At 45.4% G+C, this 21,734-nt stretch overlaps 1 protein-coding gene, 12 non-coding genes and 41 pseudogenes across 13 annotated transcripts in view; 52 read left to right on the top strand and 2 right to left on the bottom strand.

Moving 5' to 3' along the window:
- Nucleotides 1-21,734, bottom strand: part of LOC140296461 (uncharacterized) — a 36,133-nt gene that overhangs the window by 4,567 nt on the left and 9,832 nt on the right. The window lies entirely within an intron of this gene.
- On the bottom strand, nt 1,084-1,200 carry LOC140298161 (5S ribosomal RNA). The gene has a single exon (XR_011913833.1). It is a non-coding gene; the product is annotated as a 5S ribosomal RNA (ribosomal RNA).
- Nucleotides 1,801-1,919, top strand: LOC140299706 (5S ribosomal RNA; annotated as a pseudogene).
- On the top strand, nt 2,189-2,307 carry LOC140291304 (5S ribosomal RNA; annotated as a pseudogene).
- Nucleotides 2,574-2,692, top strand: LOC140294182 (5S ribosomal RNA; annotated as a pseudogene).
- LOC140299076 (5S ribosomal RNA) lies at nt 2,962-3,080 on the top strand. Its single transcript, XR_011914660.1, has one exon. It is a non-coding gene; the product is annotated as a 5S ribosomal RNA (ribosomal RNA).
- On the top strand, nt 3,350-3,468 carry LOC140279526 (5S ribosomal RNA; annotated as a pseudogene).
- LOC140297942 (5S ribosomal RNA) lies at nt 3,738-3,856 on the top strand. Its single transcript, XR_011913632.1, has one exon. It is a non-coding gene; the product is annotated as a 5S ribosomal RNA (ribosomal RNA).
- LOC140271573 (5S ribosomal RNA) lies at nt 4,126-4,244 on the top strand (annotated as a pseudogene).
- LOC140294442 (5S ribosomal RNA) lies at nt 4,514-4,632 on the top strand (annotated as a pseudogene).
- LOC140296702 (5S ribosomal RNA) lies at nt 4,897-5,015 on the top strand (annotated as a pseudogene).
- On the top strand, nt 5,285-5,403 carry LOC140281272 (5S ribosomal RNA; annotated as a pseudogene).
- Nucleotides 5,673-5,791, top strand: LOC140290853 (5S ribosomal RNA; annotated as a pseudogene).
- Nucleotides 6,061-6,179, top strand: LOC140299115 (5S ribosomal RNA). Its single transcript, XR_011914695.1, has one exon. It is a non-coding gene; the product is annotated as a 5S ribosomal RNA (ribosomal RNA).
- On the top strand, nt 6,449-6,567 carry LOC140290298 (5S ribosomal RNA; annotated as a pseudogene).
- LOC140276963 (5S ribosomal RNA) lies at nt 6,837-6,955 on the top strand (annotated as a pseudogene).
- LOC140294862 (5S ribosomal RNA) lies at nt 7,225-7,343 on the top strand. Its single transcript, XR_011912815.1, has one exon. It is a non-coding gene; the product is annotated as a 5S ribosomal RNA (ribosomal RNA).
- LOC140315975 (5S ribosomal RNA) lies at nt 7,613-7,731 on the top strand (annotated as a pseudogene).
- Nucleotides 8,001-8,119, top strand: LOC140289835 (5S ribosomal RNA; annotated as a pseudogene).
- LOC140300346 (5S ribosomal RNA) lies at nt 8,389-8,507 on the top strand. The gene has a single exon (XR_011914822.1). It is a non-coding gene; the product is annotated as a 5S ribosomal RNA (ribosomal RNA).
- Nucleotides 8,777-8,895, top strand: LOC140267477 (5S ribosomal RNA). Its single transcript, XR_011907218.1, has one exon. It is a non-coding gene; the product is annotated as a 5S ribosomal RNA (ribosomal RNA).
- LOC140303280 (5S ribosomal RNA) lies at nt 9,165-9,283 on the top strand (annotated as a pseudogene).
- On the top strand, nt 9,553-9,671 carry LOC140299327 (5S ribosomal RNA; annotated as a pseudogene).
- LOC140297414 (5S ribosomal RNA) lies at nt 9,939-10,057 on the top strand. Its single transcript, XR_011913151.1, has one exon. It is a non-coding gene; the product is annotated as a 5S ribosomal RNA (ribosomal RNA).
- LOC140297281 (5S ribosomal RNA) lies at nt 10,327-10,445 on the top strand (annotated as a pseudogene).
- On the top strand, nt 10,715-10,833 carry LOC140279734 (5S ribosomal RNA; annotated as a pseudogene).
- LOC140300887 (5S ribosomal RNA) lies at nt 11,103-11,221 on the top strand (annotated as a pseudogene).
- Nucleotides 11,491-11,609, top strand: LOC140285856 (5S ribosomal RNA; annotated as a pseudogene).
- On the top strand, nt 11,879-11,997 carry LOC140315867 (5S ribosomal RNA; annotated as a pseudogene).
- Nucleotides 12,267-12,385, top strand: LOC140298754 (5S ribosomal RNA). Its single transcript, XR_011914372.1, has one exon. It is a non-coding gene; the product is annotated as a 5S ribosomal RNA (ribosomal RNA).
- Nucleotides 12,655-12,773, top strand: LOC140300793 (5S ribosomal RNA; annotated as a pseudogene).
- LOC140314744 (5S ribosomal RNA) lies at nt 13,043-13,162 on the top strand (annotated as a pseudogene).
- LOC140301456 (5S ribosomal RNA) lies at nt 13,432-13,550 on the top strand (annotated as a pseudogene).
- Nucleotides 13,820-13,938, top strand: LOC140305791 (5S ribosomal RNA; annotated as a pseudogene).
- On the top strand, nt 14,208-14,326 carry LOC140288854 (5S ribosomal RNA; annotated as a pseudogene).
- Nucleotides 14,596-14,714, top strand: LOC140290289 (5S ribosomal RNA; annotated as a pseudogene).
- LOC140302437 (5S ribosomal RNA) lies at nt 14,984-15,102 on the top strand (annotated as a pseudogene).
- On the top strand, nt 15,372-15,490 carry LOC140278044 (5S ribosomal RNA; annotated as a pseudogene).
- LOC140299277 (5S ribosomal RNA) lies at nt 15,760-15,878 on the top strand. Its single transcript, XR_011914715.1, has one exon. It is a non-coding gene; the product is annotated as a 5S ribosomal RNA (ribosomal RNA).
- LOC140298025 (5S ribosomal RNA) lies at nt 16,148-16,266 on the top strand. The gene has a single exon (XR_011913709.1). It is a non-coding gene; the product is annotated as a 5S ribosomal RNA (ribosomal RNA).
- Nucleotides 16,536-16,654, top strand: LOC140298789 (5S ribosomal RNA). Its single transcript, XR_011914397.1, has one exon. It is a non-coding gene; the product is annotated as a 5S ribosomal RNA (ribosomal RNA).
- LOC140300866 (5S ribosomal RNA) lies at nt 16,924-17,042 on the top strand (annotated as a pseudogene).
- LOC140290632 (5S ribosomal RNA) lies at nt 17,312-17,430 on the top strand (annotated as a pseudogene).
- Nucleotides 17,700-17,818, top strand: LOC140287215 (5S ribosomal RNA; annotated as a pseudogene).
- Nucleotides 18,087-18,205, top strand: LOC140298678 (5S ribosomal RNA; annotated as a pseudogene).
- Nucleotides 18,475-18,593, top strand: LOC140302481 (5S ribosomal RNA; annotated as a pseudogene).
- Nucleotides 18,863-18,981, top strand: LOC140300340 (5S ribosomal RNA; annotated as a pseudogene).
- LOC140298379 (5S ribosomal RNA) lies at nt 19,251-19,369 on the top strand (annotated as a pseudogene).
- LOC140278036 (5S ribosomal RNA) lies at nt 19,639-19,757 on the top strand (annotated as a pseudogene).
- On the top strand, nt 20,027-20,145 carry LOC140299748 (5S ribosomal RNA; annotated as a pseudogene).
- On the top strand, nt 20,415-20,523 carry LOC140289199 (5S ribosomal RNA; annotated as a pseudogene).
- LOC140299482 (5S ribosomal RNA) lies at nt 20,793-20,911 on the top strand (annotated as a pseudogene).
- Nucleotides 21,180-21,298, top strand: LOC140315808 (5S ribosomal RNA; annotated as a pseudogene).
- Nucleotides 21,568-21,686, top strand: LOC140290961 (5S ribosomal RNA; annotated as a pseudogene).

The raw sequence follows: 21,734 nt of genomic DNA, 5'->3' as shown, positions 1-21,734 counted from the left end.
CATATGCCGGCTTGTTCACAGATACGAGACTTGTGTTCTTTTCACTGATTTTTACTGTGGTCTTCATCGTCGGCTTTCACCACAAGTACACAGTAGAACTGATAAAACACAAATGATGTACAAATATTACATTACACAAGCCTCAACTAAAAGAAAATATATTATTTACAAACATAAACTTACATACCACTTCGGCCTGCAAGTGGACAAACCGGTAAACTTAAAACCGCTTATGGTCTTCGTTGATTGCTTTCTTAATTGGATCCATATCAATGATACCAGTTTACCGGACCGCTTTTTAAAACCGGAAGTGACATCACCGTCACCTTAAACTAAACTTATCAAGTTTTAACTTTTAACTTTTACCTAACACCAAATGTTATTAACTATATCCTTTAAACATTGCTAAACAATAAATATAAACATCAAAACACTTAAAACAAACGTGTTATACGGACTTCCTCTATGGCCATAAAATCATAGCTGCATCTAGTGGCGAAACATAAATATAACTGCCGTTAAATTGCCTATTTGACAGTTTAAAGTGGCTGCACGTGCACTTTTTCTATCTGGCCTCAGTACATTTCTGAAATGTATTCATTTGTGTTTGTAAAACATTGGAAACTTTATTTCTGAGCCCACATCAGTGGGTTCTGGTTGTTAACACATAGATGAGGAGACAGTTCAGTGTGTGAGGATAAAAGCAGAGGAGAACCTGGGACATCTGAGCAGATCTGGGATCAGCACCTTGGATATCAGCAGGGATTCTTAGGAAGGAAGGAAATGGGATGAATCTGCAGACTGCAGGAAGATCTGTTAACAGTCTGCAGACTAACGTGAGACAATAATATTTGTGTGTGTTTGGTATCCAGAAGAATTGAGACAGATGAAGTCACTGTGAGCTGAGCAGTGCTGGAAGATGATATGAATGAGTGACCTAAATGAGGTTTATGTGTGCGCTCATTTCCAGTGTTTGACAAAGATTGAAAAGTGAATTTATTTGACCGATTTCCTTCCTGATGTGAAGTATGTCATGAAGCTGTCCGTGTTGAGTTAGCAGCAGCGCCTCCTGCAGGTGTAAAAAGCTTACAGCACCTGGTATTCCCAGGCGGTCTCCCATGCAAATACTAACCAGGCCCCCTCGCTTAGCTTCCGAGATCGGATGAGATCGGGCGTGTTCAGGGTGGTATGGCCGTAAGCGAGATAATCACTCACAAATCAGCTTTTTATAGATGCTGAAACAACATCTATCACTGTGTTCTGACTTCTAAAATATAATGTAACTGTTTAAAAATGAGCAATTTGTGATGGTTTCATCTAACTAAGCAGCCTCGGTCTCTCTGTGTGACGCTGAACACAAAACTACACACAGGGAACAGAAGAGGTCGACAGACACAAAGTTATCTGAGAGTCTCACTTTCAGCTGCAGAGAACCAACACGAGAGAGAAGAACATGTGCACCATCAGCCTCTCAAGCCAATTATGTGAAAAACTAGAAGAAACATATGGTTCCAGCAGCTATATAATATATATTTGAGATGGTGACTTTTGCTTACAGCCAAACCACCCTGAAAACGTCCGATCTTGGACACATGAGGAAGTTGGTCATCTTCAGCTGCTGCTGCTTTGTTGGCAGACACAAAGTGATCTGAGAGTCTCAGTTTCAACTGCAGGTAATAATCACATCAGGGATGAAGATGTGCCCACTATATATCAGCCTTTCTCGGCAATTATCTGGTTACAAAGAGTAACCGTATGATTCCTGTACCTATATAATGCACATTGTTCACAGATATTGTTGCTTACGGCCACACCACCCTGAATATACCCGACCTCGTCTGATCCCGGAAGCCAAGCAGGGTTGGGCCTGGTTAGTACTTGGATGGGAGACTGCTTGGGAATACCAGGTGCTGTAAGATTTTTCTCTTCTCTCTACCACCTGCATGTCTTTTGTTGCAACGTCTGATCACCCTGTGACACATGAGGAAGTTGGTCATCTTCAGCTGCTGCTGCTTTGTTGGCAGACACGAAGTAATCTGAGAGTCTCAGTTTCAACTACAGATAATAATCACATCAGGGATGAAGATGTGCCCACTACATATCAGCCTTTCTCGGCAATTATCTGGTTACATAGAGTAACCGTATGATTCCAGTACCTATATAATGCACATTGTTCACAGATATTGTTGCTTACGGCCACACCACCCTGAATATGCCCGACCTCGTCTGATCTTGGAATCCAAGCAGGATTGGGCCTGGTTAGTACTTGGATGGGAGACCACTTGGTAATACCAGGTGCTTTAAGCTTTTTCTCTTCTCTCTACCACCTGCATGTCTTTTGTTGCAACGTCTGATCACCCTGTGACACATGAGGAAGTTGGTCATCTTCAGCTGCTGCTTTGTTGGCAGACACGAAGTGATCTGAGAGTCTCAGTTTCAACTGCAGGTAATAATCACATCAGGGATGAAGATGTGCCCACTACATATCAGCCTTTCTCGACAATTATCTGGTTACAAAGAGTAACCGTATGATTCCAGTACCTATATAATGCACATTGGTGACAGCCATTGTTGCTTACGGCCACACCACCCTGAATATGCCTGACCTCGTCTGATCTTGGAAGCCAAGCAGGGTTGGGCCTGGTTAGTACTTGGATGGGAGACTGCTTGGGTATACCATGTCCTGTAAGCTTTTTCTCTTCTCTCTACAACTTAAATGTCTTTTGTTGCAACGTCTGATCATCCTGTGACACATGAGGAAGTTGGTCATCTTCAGCTGCTGCTGCTTTTTTGGCAGACACAAAGTGATCTGAGAGTCTCAGTTTCAACTGCAGGTAATAATCACGTCAGGGAAGAAGATGTGCCCACTACAAGTTAGCCTTTCTCGGCAATTATCTGGTTACATAGAGGAACTGTATGATTCCAGTACCTATATAATGCACATTTGTGACAGATATTGTTGCTTACGGCCACACCACCCTGAACATGCCCGACCTCGTCTGAACTCGGAAGCCAAGCAGGGTTGGGCCTGGTTACTACTTGGATGGTAGACTACTTGGGAATACCAGGTGCTGTAAGCTTTTTCTCTTCTCTCTACCACCTGCATGTCTTTTGTTGCAAAGTCTGATCACCCTGTGACACATGAGGAAGTTGGTCATCTTCAGCTGCTGCTGCTTTGTTGGCAGACACGAAGTGATCTGAGAGTCTCAGTTTGCGCTGGAGAGAATAATCACGTCAGGGAAGAAGATGTGCCCACTACAAGTTAGCCTTTCTCGGCAATTATCTGGTTACATAGAGGAACTGTATGATTCCAGTACCGATATAATGCACATTTGTCACAGACATTGTTGCTTACGGCCACACCACCCTGAACATGCCCAACCTCGTCTGATCTCGGAAGCCAAGCAGGGTTGGAACTGGTTAGTACTTGGATGGGAGACTACTTGGGAATACCAGGTGCTGTAAGCTTTTTTTCTTCTCTCTACCACATGCATGTCTTTTGTTGCAACGTCTGATCACCCTGTGACACATGAGGAAGTTGGTCATCTTCAGCTGCTGCTGCTTTGTTGGCAGACACGAAGTGATCTGAGAGTCTCAGTTTCAACTGCAGGTAATAATCACATCAGGGATGAAGATGTGCCCACTACATATCAGCCTTTCTCGGCAATTATCTGGTTACATAGTGTAACCGTATGATTCCAGTACCGATATAATGCACATTTGTCACAGACATTGTTGCTTACGGCCACACCACCCTGAATATGCCCGACCTCGTCTGATCTCGGAAGTGAAGCAGGATTGGGCCTGGTTATTACTTGGATGGGAGACCGCTTGGGAATACCAGGTGCTGTAAGCTTTTTCTCTTCTCTCTACCCCCTGCATGTCTTTTGTTGCAATGTCTGATCACCCTGTGACACATGAGGAAGTTGGTCATCTTCAGCTGCTGCTGCTTTGTTGGCAGACACAAAGTGATCTGAGATTCTCAGTTTCAACTACAGATAATAATCACATACGGGATGAAGATGTGCCCACTACAAGTTAGCCTTTCTCGGCAATTATCTGGTTACATAGAGGAACCGTATGATTCCAGTACCTATATAATGCATATTGTTCACAGATATTGTTGCTTACGGCCACACCACCCTGAACATGCCCGACCTCGTCTGATCTCGGAAGCCAAGCAGGGTTGGGCCTGGTTAGTACTTGTATGGGAGACAGCTTGGGAATACCAGGTGCTCTAAGCTTTTTCTCTTCTCTCTACCACCTGCATGTCTTTTGTTGCAACGTCTGATCACCCTGTGACACATGAGGAAGTTGGTCATCTTCAGCAGCTGCTGCTTTGTTGGCAGACACGAAGTGATCTGAGAGTCTCAGTTTCAACTACAGGTAGTAATCACATCAAGGATGAAGATATGCCCACTACATATCAGCCGTTCTTGGCAATTATCTGGTTACATAGAGGAACTGTATGATTCCAGTAACTATATAATGCACATTTGTCAAAGACATTGTTGCTTACGGCCACACCACCCTGAAAATACCGGACCTCGTCTGATCTCGGAAGCCAAGCAGGAATTGGCCTGCTTAGTACTTGGATGGGAGACTGCTTGGGAATACCAGGTGCTGTAAGATTTTTCTCTTCTCTCTACCACCTGCATGTCTTTTGTTGCAACGTCTGATCACCCTGTGACACATGAGGAAGTTGGTCATCTTCAGCTGCTGCTGCTTTGTTGGCAAAGTGAATCTGAGATTCTAAGTTTCAACTGCAGATAATAATCACGTCAGGGAAGAAGATATGCCCACTACAAGTTAGCCTTTCTCGGCAATTATCTGGTTACATAGAGGAACTGTATGATTCCAGTACCGATATAATGCACATTTGTCATAGACATTGTTGCTTACGGCCACACCACACTGAACATGCCCAACCTCATCTGATCTCGGAAGCCAAGCAGGATTGAGCGTGGTTAGTACTTGGATGGGAGACTACTTGGGAATACCAGGTGCTATAAGCTTTTTTTCTTCTCTCTACCATCTACATGTCTTTTGTTGCAACGTCTGATCACCCTGTGACACATGAGGAAGTTGGTCATCTTCAGCTGCTGCTGCTTTGTTGGCAGACACGAAGTGATCTGAGAGTCTCAGTTTCAACTACAGGTAGTAATCACATCAAGGATGAAGATATGCCCACTACATATCAGCCGTTCTTGGCAATTATCTGGTTACATAGAGGAACTGTATGATTCCAGTACCTATATAATGCACATTTGTCACAGACATTGTTGCTTACGGCCACACCACCCTGAACATGCCCAACCTCGTCTGATCCCGGAAGCCAAGCAGGGTTGGGCCTGGTTAGTACTTTGATGGGACACTACTTGGGAATACCAGGTGCTGTAAGCTTTTTTTCTTCTCTCTACCATCTACATGTCTTTTGTTGCAACGTCTGATCACCCTGTGACACATGAGGAAGTTGGTCATCTTCAGCTGTTGCTGCTTTGTTGGCAGACACGAAGTGATCTGAGAGTCTCAGTTTCAACTACAGGTAGTAATCACATCAAGGATGAAGATATGCCCACTACATATCAGCCGTTCTTGGCAATTATCTGGTTACATAGAGGAACTGTATGATTCCAGTACCTATATAATGCACATTTGTCACAGACATTGTTGCAAATGGCCACACCACCCTGAACATGCCCGACCTCGTCTGATCTCGGAAGCCAAGCAGGGTTGGGCCTTGTTAGTACTTGGATGGGAGACTGCTTGGGAATACCAGGTGCTGTAAGATTTTTCTCTTCTCTCTACCACCTGCATGTCTTTTGTTGCAACGTCTGATCACCATGTGACACATGAGGAAGTTGGTCATCTTCAGCTGCTTCTGCTTTGTTGGCAGACACGAAGTGATCTGAGATTCTAAGTTTCAACTGCAGATAATAATCACGTCAGGGAAGAAGATGTGCCCACTACAAGTTAGCCTTTCTCGGCAATTATCTGGTTACATAGAGGAACTGTATGATTCCAGTACCGATATAATGCACATTTGTCACAGACATTGTTGCTTACGGCCACACCACCCTGAACATGCCCGACCTCGTCTGATCTCGGAAGCCAAGCAGGGTTGGGCCTGGTTAGTACTTGTATGGGAGACCGCTTGGGAATACCAGGTGCTCTAAGCTTTTTCTCTTCTCTCTACCACCTGCATGTCTTTTGTTGCAACGTCTGATCACCCTGTGACACATGAGGAAGTTGGTCATCTTCAGCTGCTGCTGCTTTGTTGGCAGACACGAAGTGATCTGAGAGTCTCAGTTTCAACTACAGGTAGTAATCACATCAAGGATGAAGATATGCCCACTACATATCAGCCGTTCTTGGCAATTATCTGGTTACATAGAGGAACTGTATGATTCCAGTACCTATATAATGCACATTTGTCACAGACATTGTTGCTTACGGCCACACTACCCTGAACATGCCCAACCTCGTCTGATCCCGGAAGCCAAGCAGGGTTGGGCCTGGTTAGTACTTTGATGGGACACTACTTGGGAATACCAGGTGCTGTAAGCTTTTTTTCTTCTCTCTACCATCTACATGTCTTTTGTTGCAACGTCTGATCACCCTGTGACACATGAGGAAGTTGGTCATCTTCAGCTGTTGCTGCTTTGTTGGCAGACACTAAGTGATCTGAGAGTCTCAGTTTCAACTACAGGTAGTAATCACATCAAGGATGAAGATATGCCCACTACATATCAGCCGTTCTTGGCAATTATCTGGTTACATAGAGGAACTGTATGATTCCAGTACCTATATAATGCACATTTGTCAAAGACATTGTTGCTTACGGCCACACCACCCTGAATATGCCTGACCTTGTCTGATCTCGGAAGCCAAGCAGGGTTGGGCCTGGTTAGTACTTGAATGGGAGACTAATTTGGAATACCAGGTGCTGTAAGCTTTTTCTCTTCTCTCTACCACCTGCATGTCTTTTGTTGCAACGTCTGATCACCCTGTGACACATGAGGAAGTTGGTCATCTTCAGCTGCTGCTGCTTTGTTGGCAGACACGAAGTGATCTCAGAGTCTCAGTTTCAACTGCAGGTAATAATCACATCAGGGATGAAGATGTTCCCACTACATATCAGCCTTTCTCGGCAATTATCTGGTTACATAGAGTAACCGTATGATTCCAGTACCTATATAATGCACATTGTTCACAGATATTGTTGCTTACGGCCACACCACCCTGAATATGCCCGACCTCGTCTGATCTCGGAAGCCAAGCAGGGTTGGGCCTGGTTAGTACTTGGATGGGAGACTGCTTGGGAATACCAGGTGCTGTAATCTTTTTCTCTTCTCTCTACCACCTGCATGTCTTTTGTTGCAACGTCTGATCACCCTGTGACACATGAGGAAGTTGGTCATCTTCAGCTGCTGCTGCTTTGTTGGCAGACACGAAGTTATCTGAGAGTCTCAGTTTCAACTGCAGGTAATAATCACATCAGGGATTAAGATGGGCCCACTACATATCAGCCTTTCTCTGCAATTATCTGGTTACATAGAGTAACCGTATGATTCCAGTACCTATATAATGCATATTGTTCACAGATATTGCTGCTTACGGCCACACTGCCCTGAATATGCCCGACCTCGTCTGATCTCGGAAGCCAAGCAGGGTTGGGTCTGGTTAGTACTTGGATGGGAGACTGCTTGGGAATACCAGGTCCTGTAAGCTTTTTCTCTTCTCTCTACCACCTGCATGTCTTTTGTTGCAATGTCTGATCACCCTGTGACACATGAGGAAGTATGTCATCTTCAGCTGCTGCTGCTTTGTTGGCAGACACGAAGTGATCTGAGATTCTCAGTTTCAACTGCAGATAATAATCACGTCAGGGAAGAAGATGTGCCCACTACAAGTTAACCTTTCTCGGCAATTATCTGGTTACATAGATTAACCGTATGATTCCAGTACCTATATAATGCACATTTGTGACAGACATTGTTGCTTACGGCCCCACCACCCTGAACATACCCGACCTCATCTGATCTAGGAAGCCAAGCAGGGTTGGGCCTGGTTAGTAGTTGGATGGGAGACCGCTTGGGAATACAAGGTGCTGTAAACTATTTCTCTTCTCTCTAGCACCTGCATGTCTTTTGTTGCAACGTCTGATGACCCTGTGACACATGAGGAAGTTGGTCATCTTCAGCTGCTGCTGCTTTGTTGGCAGACACGAAGTGATCTGAGAGTCTTAGTTTCCGCTCGAGAGAATAATCACCACAGGGAAGAAGATGTGCCCAATACGCATCAGCCTTTCTCGGCAATTATCTGGTTACATAGAGGAACTGTATGATTCCAGTACCTATATAATGCACATTTTTCACAGATATTGTTGCTTACGGCCACACCACCCTGAATACGCCCGACCTCGTCTGATCTCGGAAGCCAAGCAAGGTTGGGCCTGGTTAGTACTTGGATGGGAGACCGCTTGGGAATACCAGGTGCTGTAAGCTTTTTCTCTTCTCTCTACCACATGCATGTCTTTTGTTGCAACGTCTGATCACCCTGTGACACATGAGGAAGTTGGTCATCTTCAGCTGCTGCTGCTTTGTTGGCAGACACGAAGTGATCTGAGAGTCTCAGTTTCAACAGCAGGTAATAATCACATCAGGGATGAAGATGTGCCCACTACAAGTTAGCCTTTCTCGGCAATTATCTGGTTACATAGAGGAACTGTATGATTCCAGTACCTATATAATGCACATTTGTCACAGACATTTTTGCTTACGGCCACACCACCCTGAATATACCCGACCTCGTCTGATCTTGGAAGTCAAGCAGGGTTGGGCCTGGTTAGTACTTGGATGGGAGACTGCTTGGGAATACCAGGTGCTGTAAGCTATTTCTCTTCTCTCTACCACCTGCATGTATTTTGTTGCAACGTCTGATCACCCTGTGACACATGAGGAAGTTGGTCATCTTCAGCTGCTGTTGCTTTGTGGGCAGACACGAAGTGATCTGAGAGTCTCAGTTTCAACTGCAGGTAATAATCACATCAGGGAAGAAGATGTGCCCACTACATATCAGCCTTTCTCGGCAATTATCTGGTTACATAGAGTAACCGTATGATTCCAGTACCTATATAATGCACATTTGTGACAGACATTCTTTCTTACAGCCACACCACCCTGAATATGCCCGACCTCGTCTGATCTCGGAAGCCAAGCAGGGTTGGGCCTGGTTAGTACTTGGATGGGAGACAGCTTGGGAATACCAGGAGCTGTAAGCTTTTTCTCTTCTCTCTACCACATGCATGTCTTTTGTTGCAACGTCTGATCACCCTGTGACACATGAGGAAGTTGGTCATCTTCAGCTGCTGCTGCTTTGTTGGCAGCCACAAAGTGATCTGAGAGTCTCAGTTTCAACTACAGATAATAATCACATCAGGGATGAAGATGTGCCCACTACAAGTTAGCCTTTCTCGGCAATTATCTGGTTACATAGAGGAACCGTATAATTCCAGTACCTATATAATGCACATTGTTCACAGATATTATTGCTTACGGCCACACCACCCTGAACATGCCCAACCTCGTCTGAACTTGGAAGCCAAGCAGGGTTTGGCCTGGTTAGTACTTGGATGGGAGACTACTTGGGAATACCAGGTGCTGTAAGCTTTTTCTCTTCTCTACCACCTACATGTCTTTTGTTTTAACGTCTGATCACCCTGTGACACATGAGGAAGTTGGTCATCTTCAGCTGCTGCTGCTTTGTTGGCAGACACGAAGTGATCTGAGATTCTAAGTTTCAACTACAGATAATAATCACATCAGGGATGAAGATGTGCCCACTACAAGTTAGCCTTTCTCGGCAATTATCTGGTTACATAGAGGAACTGTATGATTCCAGTACCGATATAATGCACATTTGTCACAGACATTGTTGCTTACGGCCACACCACCCTGAAAATGCCCGACCTCGTCTGATTTTGGAAGCCAAGCAGGGTTGGGCCTGGTTAGTACTTGGATGGGAGACCGCTTGGGAATACCAGGTGCTGTAAGCTATTTCTCTTCTCTCTACCACCTGCATGTATTTTGTTGCAACGTCTGATCACCCTGTGACACATGAGGAAGTTGGTCATCTTCAGCTGCTGCTGCTTTGTTGGCAGACACGAAGGGATCTGAGAGTCTCAGTTTCAACTCCAGGTAATAATCACATCAGGGATTAAGATGTGCCCACTACATATCAGCCTTTCTCGGCAATTATCTGGTTACATAATGTAACCGTATGATTCCAGTAGCTATATAATGCACATTGTTCACAGATATTGTTGCTTATGGCCACACCACCCTGAATATACCCGACGTAGTCTGATGTCGGAAGCCAAATAGGATTGGGCCTGGTTAGTACTTGGATGGGAGACTGCTTGGGAATACCAGGTTCTGTAAGCTTTTTCTCTTCTCTCTACCACATGCATGTCTTTTGTTGCAACGTCTGATCACCCTGTGACACATGAGGAAGTTGGTCATCTTCAGCTGCTGCTGTTTTGTATGCAGCCACAAAGTGATCTGAGAGTCTCAGTTTCAACTACAGATAATAATCACATCAGGGATGAAGATGTGCCCACTACAAGTTAGCCTTTCTCTATAATTATCTGGTTACATAGAGGAACTGTATGATTCCAGTACCTATATAATGCACATTTGTGACAGACATTGTTGCTTACGGCCACACCACCCTGAACATGCCCGACCTCATCTGATCTCGGAAGCCAAGCAGCGTTGGGCCTGGTTAGTAGTTGGATGGGAGACAGCTTGGGAATACCAGGTGCTGTAAACTTTTTCTCTTCTCTCTAGCACCTGCATGTCTTTTGTTGCAACGTCTGATCACCCTGTGACACATGAGGAAGTTGATCATCTTCAGCTGCTGCTGCTTTGTTGGCAGACACGAAGTGATCTGAGAGTCTCAGTTTCAACTACAGGTAGTAATCACATCAAGGATGAAGATATGCCCACTACATATCAGCCTTTCTTGGCAAATATCTGGTTACATAGAGGAACTGTATGATTCAAGTACCTATATAATGCACATTTGTCACAGACATTCTCGCTTACGTCCAAACCACCCTGAACATGCACGACCTCATCTGATCTCGGAAGCCAAGCAGGGTTGGGCCTGATTAGTACTTGGATGGGAGACTACTTGGGAATACCAGGTGCTGTAAGCTTTTTCTCTTCTCTCTTGCACCTGCATGTCTTTTGTTGCAACGTCTGATCACCCTGTGACACATGAGGAAGTTGGTCATCTTCAACTGCTGCTGCTTTGTTGGCAGACACGAAGTGATCTGAGAGTCTCAGTTTCAACTACAGGTAGTAATCACATCAAGGATGAAGATATGCCCACTACATATCAGCCTTTCTTGGCAATTATCTGGTTACATAGAGGAACTGTATGATTCAAGTACCTATATAATGCACATTTGTCACAGACATTCTCGCTTACGTCCAAACCACCCTGAACATGCACGACCTCGTCTGATCTCGGAAGCCAAGCAGGTTTGGGCCTGGTTAGTACTTGGATGGGAGACCGCTTGAGAATACCAGGTGCTGTAAACTTTTTCTCTTCTCTCTAGCACCTTTATGTCTTTTGTTGCAACGTCTGATCACCCTGTGACACATGAGGAAGTTGGTCATCTTCAGCTGCTGCTGCTTTGTTGGCAGACACAAAGTGATCTGAGAGTCTCAGTTTCAACTACAGGTAGTAATCACATCAAGGATGAAGATATGCCCACTACATATCAGCCTTTCTCGGCAATTATCTGGTTACATAGAGGAACCGTATGATTCCAGTACCTATATAATGCATATTTGTGACAGACATTGATGCTTACAGCCACACCACCCTGAATATGCCCGACCTCGTCTGATCTTGGAAGCCAAGCAGGGTTGGGCCTGGTTATTACTTGGATGGGAGACTGCTTGGGAATACCAGGAGCTGTAAGCTTTTTCTCTTCTCTCTACCACATGCATGTCTTTTGTTGCAACGTCTGATCACCCTGTGACACATGAGGAAGTTGGTCATCTTCAGCTGCTGCTGCTTTGTTGGAAGACACGAAGTAATCTGAGATTATAAGTTTCAACTGCAGATAATAATCACGTCAGGGAAGAAGATGTGCCCACTACAAGTTAGCCTTTCTCAGCAATTATCTGGTTAAATAGAGGAACTGTATGATTCCAGTACCGATATAATGCACAGTTGTCACAGACATTGTTGCTTACGGCCACACCACCCTGAACATGCCCGACCTCGTCTGATCTCGGAAGCCAACCAGGGTTGGGCCTGGTTAGTACTTGGATGGGAGACCGCTTGGGAATACCAGATGCTGTAAGCTTTTTCTCTTCTCTCTACCACCTGCATGTCTTTTGTTGCAACGTCTGATCACCCTGTGACACATGAGGAAGTTGGTCATCTTCAGCTGCTGCTGCTTTGTTGGCAGACACGAAGTGATCTGAGAGTCTCAGTTTCAACTGCAGGTAATAATCACATCAGGGATTAAGATGTGCCCACTACATATCAGCCTTTCTCTGCAATTATCTGGTTACATAGAGTAACCGTATGATTCCAGTACCTATATAATGCACATTGTTCACAGATATTGTTGCTTACGGCCACACCACCCTGAATATGCCCGACCTCGTCTGATCTCGGAAGCCAAGCAGGGTTGGGCCTGGTTAGTACTTGGATGGGAGACTGCTTAGGAATACAAGGTGCTGTAAGCTTTTTCTCTTCTCTCTACCACCTGCATGTCTTTTGTTGCAACGTCTGATCACCCTGTGACACATGAGGAAGTTGGTCATCTTCAGCTGCTGCTGCTTTGTTGGCAGACACAAAGTGATCTGAGAGTCTCAGTTTCAACTGCAGGTAATAATCACATCAGGGATGAAGATGTGCCCACTACATATCAGCCTTTCTCTGCAATTATCTGGTTACATAGAGTAACCGTATGATTCCAGTACCTATATAATGCACATTGTTCACAGATATTGTGACTTACGGCCACACCACCCTGAATATGCCCGACCTCGTCTGATCTCGGGAAGCCAAGCAGGGTTGGGCCTGGTTAGTACTTGGATGGGAGGCTGCTTGGGAATACCAGGTGCTGTAAGCTTTTTCTCTTCTCTCTACCACCTGCATGTCTTTTGTTGCAACGTCTGATCACCCTGTGACACATGAGGAAGTTGGTCATCTTCAGCTGCTGCTGCTTTGTTGGCAGCCACAAAGTGATCTGAGATTCTCAGTTTCAACTGCAGATAATAATCACGACAGGGAAGAAGATGTGCCCACTACAAGTTAGCCTTTCTCGGCAATTATCTGGTTACATAGAGGAACTGTATGATTCCAGTACCTATATAATGCACATTTGTGACAGACATTGTTGCTTACGGCCACACCACCCTGAACATACCCGACCTCATCTGATCTAGGAAGCCAAGCAGGGTTGGGCCTGGTTTGTACTTGGATTGGAGACCGCTTGGGAATACCAGGTGCTGTAAGCTTTTTCTCTTCTCTCTACCACCTGCATGTCTTTTGTTGCAACGTCTGATCACCCTGTGACACATGAGGAAGTTGGTCATCTTCAGCTGCTGCTGCTTTGTTGGCAGACACGAAGTGATCTGAGAGTCTCAGTTTCAACTACAGGTAGTAATCACATCAAGGATGAAGATATGCCCACTACATATCAGCCTTTCTTCGCAATTATTTGGTTACATAGAGGAACTGTATGATTCCAGTACCTATATAATGCACATTTGTCACAGACATTGTAGCTTACGGCCAAACCACAATGAACATGCCCGACCTCGTCTGATCTCGGAAGCCAAGCAGGGTTGGACCTGGTTAGTACTTGGATGGGAGACTACTTGGGAATACCAGGTGCTGTAAGCTTTCTCTCTTCTCTCTAGCACCTGCATGTCTTTTGTTGCAACGTTTGATCACCCTGTGACACATGAGGAAGTTGGTCATCTTCAGCTGCTGCTGCTTTGTTGGCAGACACAAAGTGATCTGAGAGTCTCAGTTTCAACTGCAGGTAATAATCACATCAGGGATGAAGATGTGCCCACTACATATCAGCCTTTCTCGGCAATTATCTGGTTACATAGAGTAACCGTATGATTCCAGTACCTATATAATGCACATTTGTGACAGACATTGTTGCTTACAGCCACACCACCCTGAATATGCCCGACCTCGTCTGATCTAGGAAGCCAAGCAGGATTGGGCCTGGTTATTACTTGGATGGGAGACTGCTTGGGAATACCAGGTGCTGTAAGCTTTTTCTCTTCTCTCTACCACATGCATGTCTTTTGTTGCAACGTCTGATCACCCTGTGACACATGAGGAAGTTGGTCATCTTCAGCTGCTGCTGCTTTGTTGGCAGACACGAAGTGATCTGAGAGTCTCAGTTTCAACTGCAGGTAATAATCACATCAGGGATGAAGATGTGCCCACTACATATCAGCCTTTCTCGGCAATTATCTGGTTACATAGAGTAACCGTATGATTCCAGTACCTTTATAATGCACATTTGTGACAGACATTGTTGCTTACGGCCACACCACCCTGAATATGCACGACCTTGTCTGATCTCGGAAGACAAGCAGGATTGGGCCTGGTTAGTACTTGGATGGGAGACTGCTTGGGAATACCAGGAGCTGTAAGCTTTTTCTCTTCTCTCTACCACATGCATGTCTTTTGTTGCAACGTCTGATCACCCTGTGACACATGAGGAAGTTGGTCATCTTCAGCTGCTGCTGCTTTGTTGGCAGACACGAAGTGATCTGAGAGTCTCAGTTTCCGCTGGAGAGAATAATGACGACAGGGAAGAAGATGTGCCCAATACGCATCAGCCTTTCTCGGCAATTATCTGGTTACATAGAGGAACTGTATGATTCCAGTACCTATATAATGCACATTTGTGACAGACATTGTTGCTTACGGCCACACCACCCTGAATATGCCCGACTTCGTCTGATCTCGGAGGCCAAGCAGGGTTGGGCCTGGTTAGTACTTGGATGGGAGACTCCTTGGGAATACCAGGTACTGTAAGCTTTTTCTCTTCTCTCTACCACCTGCATGTCTTTTGTTGCAACGTCTGATCACCCTGTGACACATGAGGAAGTTGGTCATCTTCAGCTGCTGCTGCTTTGTTGGCAGACACGAAGTGATCTGAGAGTCTCAGTTTCCGCTGGAGAGAATAATCATGACAGGGAAGAAGATGTGCCCACTACATATCAGCCTTTCTTGGCAATTTTCTGGTTACATAGAGGAACCGTATGATTCCAGTACCTATATAATGCACATTGTTCACAGATATTGTTGCTTACGGCCACACCACCCTGAATATGCACGACCTTGTCTGATCTCGGAAGACAAGCAGGATTGGGCCTGGTTAGTACTTGGATGGGAGACTGCTTGGGAATACCAGGTGCTGTAAGCTTTTTCTCTTCTCTCTACCACCTGCATGTCTTTTGTTGCAACGTCTGATCACCCTGTGACACATGAGGAAGTTGGTCATCTTCAGCTGCTGCTGCTTTGTTGGCAGACACGAAGTGATCTGAGAGTCTCAGTTTCAACTGCAGGTAATAATCACATCAGGGATGAAGATGTGCCCACTACATATCAGCCTTTCTCGGCAATTATCTGGTTACATAGAGTAACCGTATGATTCCAGTACCTATATAATGCACATTTGTGACAGACATTGTCGCTTACAGCCACACCACCCTGAATATACCCGACCTCGTCTGATCTCGGTAGCCAAGCAGGGTTGGGCCTGGTTAGTACTTGGATGGGAGACCGCTTGGGAATACCAGGTGCTGTAAGCTTTTTCTCTTCTCTCTACCACATGCATGTCTTTTGTTGCAACGTCTGATCACCCTGTGACACATGAGGAAGTTGGTCATCTTCAGCTGCTGCTGCTTTGTTGGCAGACACGAAGTGATCTGAGAGTCTCACTTTCAGCTGGAGAGAATAATCACCACAGGGAAGAAGATGTGCCCAATACGCATCAGCCTTTCTCGGCAATTATCTTGTTACATAGAGGAACTGTATGATTCCAGTACCTATATAATGCACATTAGTTACAGACATGGTTGCTTACGGCCACACCACCCTGAATATACCCGACCTCGTCTGAGCTTGGAAGCCAAGCAGGGTTGGTCCTGGTTAGTACTTGGATGGGAGACCGCTTGGGAATACCAGGTGCTGTAAGCTATTTCTCTTCTCTCTACCACCTGCATGTCTTTGGTTGCAACGTCTGATCACCCTGTGACACATGAGGAAGTTGGTCATCTTCAGCTGCTGTTGCTTTGTAGGCAGACACGAAGTGATCTGAGAGTCTCAGTTTCAACTGCAGATAATAATCACATCAGGGATGAAGATGTGCCCACTACATATCAGCCTTTCTCGGCAATTATCTGGTTACATAGAGTAACCGTATGATTCCAGTACCTATATAATGCACATTTGTGACAGACATTATCGCTTACAGCCACACCACCCTGAATATGCCCGACCTCATCTGATCTCGGAAGCCAAGCAGGGTTGGGCCTGGTTAGTACTTGGATGGGAGACAGCTTGGGAATACCAGGAGCTGTAAGCTTTTTCTCTTCTCTCTACCACATGCATGTCTTTTGTTGCAACGTCTGATCACCCTGTGACACATGAGGAAGTTGGTCATCTTCAGCTGCTGCTGCTTTGTTGGCAGCCACAAAGTGATCTGAGAGTCTCAGTTTCAACTACAGATAATAATCACATCAGGGATGAAGATGTGCCCACTACAAGTTAGCCTTTCTCGCCAATTATCTGGTTAAATCGAGGAACTGTATGATTCTAGTACCTATATAATGCACATTGTTCACAGATATTGTTGCTTACGGCCACACCACCCTGAATATGCCCAACCTCGTCTGATCTCGGAAGCCAAGCAGGGTTGGGCCTGGTTAGTACTTGGATGGGAGACTGCTTGGGAATACCAGGTGCTGTAAACTTTTTCTCTTCTCTCTACCACCTGCATGTCTTTTGTTGCAACGTCTGATAACCATGTGACACATGAGGAAGTTGGTCATCTTCAGCTGCTGCTGCTTTGTTGGCAGACACGAAGGGATCTGAGAGTCTCAGTTTCAACTCCAGGTAATAATCACATCAGGGATTAAGATGTGCCCACTACATATCAGCCTTTCTCGGCAATTATCTGGTTACATAATGTAACCGTATGATTCCAGTAGCTATATAATGCACATTGTTCACAGATATTGTTGCTTATGGCCACACCACCCTGAATATACCCGACGTAGTCTGATCTCGGAAGCCAAGCAGGGTTGGGCCTGGTTAGTACTTGGATGGGAGACTGCTTGGGAATACCAGGTTCTGTAAGCTTTTTCTCTTCTCTCTACCACATGCATGTCTTTTGTTGCAACGTCTGATCACCCTGTGACACATGAGGAAGTTGGTCATCTTCAGCTGCTGCTGCTTTGTTGGCAGACACGAAGTGATCTGAGTTTCTCAGTTTCAACTGCAGATAATAATCATGACAGGGAAGAAGATGTGCCCACTACAAGTTAGCCTTTCTCGCCAATTATCTGGTTACATAGAGGAACTGTATGATTCCAGTACCTATATAATGCACATTTGTGACAGACATTGTTACTTACGGCCACACCACCCTGAACATGCCCGACCTCATCTGATCTCGGAAGCCAAGCAGCGTTGGACCTGGTTAGTAGTTGGATGGGAGACCGCTTGGGAATACCAGGTACTGTAAACTTTTTCTCTTCTCTCTAGCACCTGCATGTCTTTTGTTGCAACGTCTGATCACCCTGTGACACATGAGGAAGTTGATCATCTTCAGCTGCTGCTGCTTTGTTGGCAGACACGAAGTGATCTGAGAGTCTCAGTTTCAACTACAGGTAGTAATCACATCAAGGATGAAGATATGCCCCCTCATATCAGCCTTTCTTGGCAATTATCTGGTTACATAGAGGAACTGTATGATTCAAGTACCTATATAATGCACATTTGTCACAGACATTCTCGCTTACGTCCAAACCACCCTGAACATGCACGACCTCGTCTGATCTCGGAAGCCAAGCAGGGTTGGGCCTGGTTAGTACTTGGATGGGAGACTACTTGGGAATACCAGGTGCTGTAAGCTTTTTCTCTTCTCTCTTGCACCTGCATGTCTTTTGTTGCAACGTCTGATCACCCTGTCACACATGAGGAAGTTGGTCATCTTCAACTGCTGCTGCTTTGTTGGCAGACACGAAGTGATCTGAGAGTCTCAGTTTCAACTACAGGTAGTAATCACATCAAGGATCAAGATATGCCCACTACATATCAGCCTTTCTTGGCAATTATCTGGTTACATAGAGGAACTGTATGATTCAAGTACCTATATAATGCACATTTGTCACAGACATTCCCGCTTACGTCCAAACCACCCTGAACATGCACGACCTCGTCTGATCTCGGAAGCCAAGCAGGGTTGGGCCTGGTTAGTACTTGGATGGGAGACCGCTTGGGAATACCAGGTGCTGTAAACTTTTTCTCTTCTCTCTAGCACCTGCATGTCTTTTGTTGCAACGTCTGATCACCCTGTGACACATGAGGAAGTTGGTCATCTTCAGCTGCTGCTGCTTTGTTGGCAGACACAAAGTGATCTGAGAGTCTCAGTTTCAACTACAGGTAGTAATCACATCAAGGATGAAGATATGCCCACTACATATCAGCCTTTCTCGGCAATTATCTGGTTACATAGAGTAACCGTATGATTCCAGTACCTATATAATGCACATTTGTGACAGACATTGATGCTTACAGCCACACCACCCTGAATATGCCCGACCTCGTCTGATCTCGGAAGCCAAGCAGGGTTGGGCCTGGTTATTACTTGGATGGGAGACTGCTTGGGAATACCAGGAGCTGTAAGCTTTTTCTCTTCTCTCTACCACATGCATGTCTTTTGTTGCAACGTCTGATCACCCTGTGACACATGAGGAAGTTGGTCATCTTCAGCTGCTGCTGCTTTGTTGGCAGACACGAAGTGATCTGAGAGTCTCAGTTTCCGCTGGAGAGAATAATGACGACAGGGAAGAAGATGTGCCCAATACGCATCAGCCTTTCTCGGCAATTATCTGGTTACATAGAGGAACTGTATGATTCCAGTACCTATATAATGCACATTTGTGACAGACATTGTTGCTTACGGCCACACCACCCTGAATATGCCCGACCTCGTCTGATCTCGGAGGCCAAGCAGGGTTGGGCCTGGTTTGTACTTGGATGGGAGACTCCTTGGGAATACCAGGTACTGTAAGCTTTTTCTCTTCTCTCTATCACCTGCATGTCTTTTGTTGCAACGTCTGATCACCCTGTGACACATGAGGAAGTTGGTCATCTTCAGCTGCTGCTGCTTTGTTGGCAGACACGAAGTGATCTGAGAGTCTCAGTTTCCGCTGGAGAGAATAATCATGACAGGGAAGAAGATGTGCCCACTACATATCAGCCTTTCTCGGCAATTTTCTGGTTACATAGAGGAACCGTATGATTCCAGTACCTATATAATGCACATTGTTCACAGATATTGTTGCTTACGGCCACACCACCCTGAATATGCACGACCTTGTCTGATCTCGGAAGACAAGCAGGATTGGGCCTGGTTAGTACTTGGATGGGAGACTGCTTGGGAATACCAGGTGCTGTAAGCTTTTTCTCTTCTCTCTACCACATGCATGTCTTTTGTTGCAACGTCTGATCACCCTGTGACACATGAGGAAGTTGGTCATCTTCAGCTGCTGCTAATTTGTTGGCAGACACGAAGTGATCAGAGACTCTCAGTTTCAACTGCAGGTAATAATCACATCAGGGATGAGGATGTGCCCACTACATATCAGCCTTTCTCGGCAATTATCTGGTTACATAGAGTAACCGTATGATTCCAGTACCTATATAATGCACATTGTTCACAGATATTGTTGCTTACGGCCACACCACCCTGAATATACCCGACCTCGTCTGATCTCGGAAGCCAAGCAGGGTTGGTCCTGGTTAGTACTTGGATGGGAGACTCCTTGGGAATACCATGTGCTGTAAGCTTTTTCTCTTCTCTCTACCACATGCATGTCTTTTGTTGCAACGTCTGATCACCCTGTGACACATGAGGAAGTTGGTCATCTTCAGCTGCTGCTGCTTTGTTGGCAGACACGAAGTGATCTGAGAGTCTCAGTTTCAACTGCAGGTAATAATCACATCAGGGATGAAGATGTGCCCACTACATATCAGCCTTTCTCGGCAATTATCTGGTTACATAGAGTAACCGTATGATTCCAGTACCTATATAATGCACATTTGTGACAGAAATTGTTGCTTACAGCCACACCACCCTGAATATGCCTGATCTCGGAAGCCAAGCAGGGTTGGGCCTGATTAGTACTTGGATGGGAGACTGCTTGGGAATACCAGGTGCTGTAAGCTTTTTCTCTTCTCTCTACCACCTGCATGTCTTTTGTTGCAACGTCTGATCACCCTGTGACACATGAGGAAGTTGGTCATCTTCAGCTGCTGCTGCTTTGTTGGCAGACACGAAGTGATCTGAGATTCTCAGTTTCAACTGCAGGTAATAATCACGACAGGGAAGAAGATGTGCCCACTACAAGTTAGCCTTTCTCGGCAATTATCTGGTTACATAGAGGAACTGTATGATTCCAGTACCTATATAATGCACATTTGTGACAGACATTGTTGCTTACGGCCACACCACCCTGAACATACCCGACCTCATCTGATCTAGGAAGCCAAGCAGGGTTGGGCCTGGTTAGTACTTGGATTGGAGACCGCTTGGGAATACCAGGTGCTGTAAGCTTTTTCTCTTCTCTCTACCACCTGCATGTCTTTTGTTGCAACGTCTGATCACCCTGTGACACATGAGGAAGTTGGTCATCTTCAGCTGCTGCTGCTTTGTTGGCAGACACGAAGTGATCTGAGAGTCTCAGTTTCAACTACAGGTAGTAATCACATCAAGGATGAAGATATGCCCCCTCATATCAGCCTTTCTTGGCAATTATCTGGTTACATAGAGGAACTGTATGATTCAAGTACCTATATAATGCACATTTGTCACAGACATTCTTGCTTACGTCCAAACCACCCTGAACATGCATGACCTCGTCTGATCTCGGAAGCCAAGCAGGGTTGGGCCTGGTTAGTACTTGGATGGGAGACTACTTGGGAATACCAGGTGCTGTAAGCTTTTTCTCTTCTCTCTTGCACCTGCATGTCTTTTGTTGCAACGTCTGATCACCCTGTCACACATGAGGAAGTTGGTCATCTTCAACTGCTGCTGCTTTGTTGGCAGACACGAAGTGATCTGAGAGTCTCAGTTTCAACTACAGGTAGTAATCACATCAAGGATGAAGATATGCCCACTACATATCAGCCTTTCTCGGCAATTATCTGGTTACATAGAGTAACCGTATGATTCCAGTACCTATATAATGCACATTTGTCACAGACATTCCCGCTTACGTCCAAACCACCCTGAACATGCACGACCTCGTCTGATCTCGGAAGCCAAGCAGGGTTGGGCCTGGTTATTACTTGGATGGGAGACTGCTTGGGAATACCAGGAGCTGTAAGCTTTTTCTCTTCTCTCTACCACATGCATGTCTTTTGTTGCAACGTCTGAT

Source organism: Leuresthes tenuis, unplaced genomic scaffold (genome assembly GCF_036924035.1).
Source record: "Leuresthes tenuis unplaced genomic scaffold, fLeuTen1.0.hap1 SCAF_1, whole genome shotgun sequence".
NCBI lineage: Eukaryota > Metazoa > Chordata > Actinopteri > Atheriniformes > Atherinopsidae > Leuresthes > Leuresthes tenuis.
Note: the sequence above shows the minus strand (reverse complement) of the source record. Positions and strands in the feature narration are given on the sequence as shown.